This window comes from Cupressus sempervirens, chromosome 1 (genome assembly GCF_028749045.1).
Source record: "Cupressus sempervirens isolate cs-2001-9-10 chromosome 1, ASM2874904v1, whole genome shotgun sequence".
NCBI lineage: Eukaryota > Viridiplantae > Streptophyta > Pinopsida > Cupressales > Cupressaceae > Cupressus > Cupressus sempervirens.
In genome coordinates, this window is record NC_143118.1 from 592,022,316 (window position 1) to 592,029,716 (window position 7,401).

Here is a 7,401-nt window from a genome sequence, read left to right on the forward strand (position 1 = left end):
TCTTCTCCTTAGAAACTGCAGAGCAAGCTCCTTCCTTCTCCCACATTCCGGAGTCCTCCAAAAATGCTCTCCAAACACTCTCCCTAACCCTCTAGGAGTGGCTGAATATAAAGAATTCCTAGGAAGCACCTAGAATGTATCTAGAAACAACCAGAAGGTGTTGACAACTAAGCATGAGTCTATTCCAACCTTCTAGATGAGGCATAAGGTTGTAGACACCATGTGCTTAATTGGTGCACTAACTCCTATGTTGTTGACATATGTGCAATCAAAAGGTGTGTTTACTCCTAGGCAAGCTTATAACTTTTATTTTAATTTTCTTATAACTTTTATTATTATTATTTATTTATTACTTTATTATTATTTTATAATTATTAATAATTTTAATTTCTAATTTCTTTTATTTAATTATTTTTCTCAAGTAATTCTCATTTAATTAATTATAATCAAAATATCAAAGATCATGATATTATATTTTTTTTCCAAATAATTAATTTTATTAATTAAATATATTTATTCAAGACTTAATTAATAGAAAATTCACCATAGACCTCCAAGATAAAATGTGAAAACCCATCATAGAACAATTCATACAAAATCAGTCTAAAGGGTTAAAAATTACAAATTATGTCATCCAACACATTCGAAAGGTAAAATATCCAGATACTTGTCCTATCTCTCTAAGACAATGGTTTTAAGGGTTTGGGATTTGGACTTGAGAATTTATCTCCCTTCTCTTATCATTGAGATAGTGTAATGGGGTACGCTCATCTTGGCAATTCAGGGAAGTCGATACCCAGTACCTGCAACCTGCATAAAAACTATGCATGTACATACAATATATATAATGCTAAGCTAAACAGGTAATGATAGGAAGTGGTGCATCCTGTAGATCTCGACTAGTAGGTGACTATGACTCCCTTCCTTAACCACATCAGAAATGCCATACATAAGAACAAACACGCACCCATACACATGCAAGTATGGGGTAAGTATCCATAATAAAACACATGTGATAATAAACCATCTAACTAATCATCATGCATACATAAAATGTAGAGTCTAATTAATCTCATCATACATCAACTGAATCCATAACATAGTGTCTGATAGTCTCAAACCAATGCTACTAATCCATCAACATAAAACTAGTCTAACATAGTCTGATAATAATAGCAACAATGTGTCCAGAAAGATGTGAACGAGGGTAGGCACTACGAACAGGAGAAGACACAAAGAAAACATGATGCAAACAAATGAAGATACAAAATAAACATGGTGAAAACACAAAATATACATGTTATGTGATTCCCTGATTGTGAACCTACAATAACATAATCATTAGTATGCATTTATATTAAAAAAAGCCTTTTTACAATTTCCTTATATCAATCCCCTTACAAGGTATTTATAGTCTCAATTTAGAGAAATTTGATCTTATAGTGACTTGTCAATCAAGGTATAGTTCATTATAATATTAACTCATCATTTTTTGAGTATAGGAGGAGAAACTATAATAGGGTGCCATGTTACCCAATCATGGGCCTCACCATTCTTCCTCATTATTGTTATCTCTCTCTAGTCATCATCTCCTATATAGTGCCTTTGTATGATGTACCCTAGGGTATTTGCTCCACCGTAGACTTTACCTAGTACCTCATACTGGTGTCACCTAGCCCATTCCAACCTAGAACTTATCTTATCCTGGAAGATGATAACCTTATTGATTTTACTTAATAATATTATTTGTGATAATGACTAGAAACTAATCTCACTTAGATTGAAAACATAATTATATTCAATCATTAATGGTAAATATCTAATTAGATAATAATTTGATTATTACTTATCAAATTTAAAAATCAATTTCATTTCATTGTACAACTAGTTAATAAAAATCATTGATAGGAGGTATTCTAGACTATTCAATATTCATCACAAAATGGAAAGACACTAACAATTATTTCATAATAAAATATATGAAGAGACTAGATAACTTACCTCATTACCTTTATGTGTTGAAGTAGTGATTTAAGAGTATCAAGTAATATTCATATCCACTTTCCACATTAACATCTTATCTAGTGTTGATGTAACATCATTTCATATATGGTTCTACCATGGGAGAAAAAAAAATATTTGATCCATCTTCCAATGCAGATACTAATGTCTTCTCAAAGTGAATATGGTAGTTGTATATGGTCACCAAGGTAGTCACATATTTGTGTAAACATAAGCCTTCTTCAGAATTAGTTTATTGTTTATACACACTAATTGACATCTACACAAGCCTCAATATAATTCATTGAATAATTATCTATTTGACTCTCTCTGTAAACTACTTGCTATTGATCACCTCTTCCCTTCCAATATTACTTATATTAAGTTTGTGATCTTGGTTTAAACTTAACAAATGTACACATTAAAATATTGTCCTTTACAAGTTGTAATTGTTTTGAGAATATATTATAACTGAATTTGTATGTTGATTAGAAAGTTTTTCTCCTTTGATGCCTTCGTTATTGCTCCATCTCAACTCCTTAAATGTATATTCTTTGTCCCTTTGTTTAGATTGCATACCATTTATTATATGAATCACCTTATATCTCTATGAACTACAATAATGATTTGGAGTTTGTGTAAGAGAACAAAACAACTAGGGAAAATCCCAGTTGAATGTTAGATCTCATTGCCAAGTCAAATTCTCTCCAAGCCACATTTCCCATGATGTCGCATCCATATCTTACTACATTATTTCTCTTGAAATTAGATTATTTCATTGCAACATAAGGATTTCTCAACCATCAAATATTCGAAAATGATGATAAAATTTATCTTGTTATGCACAGGTCTCAATACTTGGTACAATGCTAGCAAGTTCCCCTATGCATCTCATCACCAGTTGTGGGTCCAAGGATGACATATTATTTGTGGTGGAGTAATTATAGCTCATGTATTCCTTCTCACCATTGGTTTTAGTTATTCAATATGCATGATAGGGTGCTGACAGTTCACTACACCAATATTGCTAGGCAGAGATATAATTTCCTACACATAGCCTAGTGCTTTGACTATCCTATTTGACTATGGGTGTGGCTTGGTCAATCTTCCATGTTATCAACTATAGGTTTCTATGAATCCTCTAAATACCTCTCATGTATTTGTAAAGATATGTAGCAACTCTTCCATGGGCAATGTCCAAATTCAAATATTTTTCTTGTATGTCAAGACTCGCTGCAACTATAATAATTATTTTGAATTGAGCATATATTGATGTTTCTTTTTAAATCCTCCTTCAACTCCCCTATATTGTTCATTGACTATATTGTCTCATTTATTTAGAGTGGTAGATATAAAACTATGGTGGAATAGAGAAATCTATTTATCTCTCCCTTGTTTTGTATACTTTGTATCTCATTTATCCCTTAGTTATATGCATGCATTATCAAGGACAATTCATTTAATAAATAATTTGAATACTTTCACTAACTCCATATTCATGATTCATGTTACCATAGATTTTAATGACATCAAGTATAAATTCAATAAGGGTTGATAAAACTTTGAAATTTTCATCAAAATAATTGAGTGCTCTATGATTTTTCAAAACTATTTGGTTCTTCTTCTTGTCTATCTTCTTCTATCTTCAATGTCCTATATCACATTAATACAATGAATTATGAATCCACAATGCTCTTCCTATTTAGTGTTGCATACAAATAGACTTCATATGTTGTCATCTATAGTTGTCTATTCAATGATGTATAAATATATTTGTATGAGCCCAAATTTTTAGGATGGTAGGATTATGCTCTAATACCACTTGTGATGTCCTTTTTAGAGCATTTATGGATTTTCTCTAATGTGAGGCCTTGCCCCGACCCATCGTAGCATAGTGATACATTACTATCATTTTGATACTCATGACTCGAGATGTCAAGACATTATCTGATGCTTTGAACATATTATATTATTTCATGTTGTGTGATGTTATTTTTAGATATTTGATGTTCGCCATTTAATGTTTTATGTATATGTATGTTGATGAAATAAGTAAATGCAGGATTAACACATTGATTATGGAATTTTTATGATTAAGGATATGAGTAGTATTAAGATAGTTTTTAGTTTAGTATTAATTAGTTATGTTAATTTTGTTAACTTTTATTATTTATTAATATTGTTAGTAGTTTTTTTATTAATAGTTAGTTAGTCAGATTAAACTTAATTAAGTTTAGATTTAGTTAGTTTTAATATTAATGTTACTTTAGTTTTTTAATAATAATTAGTTTTATTTTAAAAGGTTAATTGGCTATTTAAAATAAGTTTAAATGTGGGTTTTATTTGATTAGATTTTTCAATTAATCTAAACCCGAATTCATTGACATTGTTATTTAAATAATTTTTTTCATATTGTTGTAAGTTAATATAATAACATAACCCTTGTGGATATCAACTTAATAAAAAGAGTATTAATTTAACATTGTAGAGAACCTATACTTTAACTTTGGATGTAAACTTATCAAACTTAGAGCATTTTAATTATTATTAAAAAAAAAAAAAAGTGTTTTTTTGCCTCGTAGATTGGGCACAACATCTAATTGGCATAGATCTCATTATATTTTTATCCAATATCCCTTTTCACTCTTTAATATTCAATATGTGTGTGTGTGTGTTTCAAAGAGTCATGTCCTTCCTTAATAATAATAATTATATTAATTAGTAAGGTTAGCTATATTATATTAATAATAATAATATAATTATATATTTTAATAAGGTTAGTTTTAGATTAAGGTAAAAATAGGGTTAGTTATATTAATTTCATAAAGTATATTAATAATTATACTATAAACAATATTATTTTAATAATATATCAAGTATATATTATTATATTATAATACATTTATTAATATAGCATTTTTAAATTAAAATATATGTTAATCATAATATTATTATTTACTATATTAGATTATTATTATTATAATATGATATATATGATATTATAATATAATGTTACTTTATAAAATATTATTGTTTTAATATTATTATTAATATTACTTTATATATAATAATTATTTATTAGTTAAATTATATGTCAGACTGGGGACATCACAGGTTTACCCTAGATTAATACAATTGTTAGAGAGTAACAGTAAGGCTTGATCTGATAACAACTTACAACTTCATTTGCAAATTACTAATCACTATTTCAGTCCTCCATTCTACTTGGCCTTATGAAGCAAAACCCTTAACTCATTTTCTTCAGTAAGTTCTCACACATAATGCTTTTAATAGGAAATTAAGATCTTTTCCCGCTCATTTTCCATCATCTAATTTAGGGATAGGATAGATTAGGTAGGATATATTGAATATATCCCACATTTCATATCTCTTCTAGGAACTTCTCCTTGAATCCTCTTTGAATTCACCTAAAAATGGTTTACCTTGAATTCTATGCCACTAGCTCATCAATCTTATCTTTCACCTAGTTCACAAATTCCAAGAAAACAAACTTGTCAATTTAGATTCATCAAATACATGATCTTTTAAATAATGCATCCACTCAACATTATCTAGCTTCTAATTCTCGACACACACTTTGTTACTCGACATCCTTTATGAAATTACTCGGCATGAACTAATGTTTACTTGTGCTTGACATTAACTAAACTTTACTTGGCATCCACTATTCTGCTCGACATACACTAGAATAAAAGTTTACTTGGCTCCAACTAATTTTTTTCTTGGCTTGCACTGACTTTTCTTGGTACCTACTATCCATTCGATCAAGATTTGTAAACAAACTTTGTGTAACTTGTTCTTCTAATCTTTCTTTGTGTAACCAGCCTTTGTAACCTTAAGTAGATATCAATGCATCATGTTATCACTATATGCTTCCTGCATCTATGAAGAGGGCTCGAATATTGATAGTCTTGACTGCATGATATGACTAGGGCATCATCTTCCATATGATGCTACTATCCACAAGATGAATGTAGGTCATGACTGCACATGTTTCTAATTTCGTCTTTGCATGTATAAATAGTTTGTATATATAGGCCATTTTATGGATCTTAATGTTCATGTTGTGACTATACATTATGCTCCCCTTTGTTTTGTTTTTTTGATATCTCAATGTATAGGCTGCAGTTGTGCTTTAACTTTATGCATTTACACATGAGGATTCCTTTTTCAACAAGGGAAAACATATATATGGTTGTGTTTCAATCCATATCTTTGTGTTTCATTGTGAATGGAATATCATGTCTTCATTATCTAGGGCATCAATCTCTCTATCATTTCTAGAGTAGGCATATAAGATCTTCATAGTAATCTAATTCTATTTCAGCATATTCATGTTGGAATACTTTTGTGAATTAGTGAACCCATAAAGCATTTATCTTAAGGATGCATCCATAAGACTATGCAATCTATTTAAACTTGTATGTTACTATCAAATCAACTTGCAAAAATGTAAACATGAAACATAATAGGTTCATCAACACATTTGACACAATTACTTACATGGAAACCAGATTTGGAAAAAATAACTAGTAACATGCTACTCTTTTTCACTCTTCATAAGTGATGTTTTGTGGAAGGCTAACCTTGTTAAAGGTTACAATATAGACTTTTAAATATGACCTTGTTAAAGGATTTCAATCACCCTATTAGGAGTGAGCCTTGTTAAAGGACTTTAGACCATTCACTTGGGTTAAAGGATTTACACATGATAATTAGGTCAACCTTAATCCAAAGGATTTTGTAATGTCTTGTTTAGAGCATTTGCGGATTTTCTATAATTTGCATGAATTTTATTATATTTTTATCTAATATCCTTTTCACTCTTTGATATTCAATGTGTGTGTGTGTGTGTGTGTGTGTGTGTGTGTGTGTGTGTGTGTGTGTCTGTGTGTGTTACAAAGAGTCGCATTTTTCCCTAATAATAATAATTATATTAATAATATTATTATATTAATTAGTAAGGTTAGTTATATTATATTAATAATAATATAATTATATTAATTAATAAGGTTAGTTATATTAATGTGATAAAGTATATTAATAATCATATTACAAAGAATATTATTTTAATAATATATCAAGTATATATTATTATATTATAATACATTTATTAATATAGCATTTTATATTAAAATATATCTTAATAATATTATTATTATTTATTAGATTAGATTATTATTATTATATGATATATATGATATGATAATATAATATTACTTTATAAAATATTATTATTTAATATTATTATTAATATTACTTTATATAATACTTATTTATTAGTTGCATTATATGTCAAAGTGGGGAGATCGCAGTCCTCCCCTCTCGAATTTGGTTGCTCTTAGGAAAAATATTTCATACACAAGCTTATTCATAGAC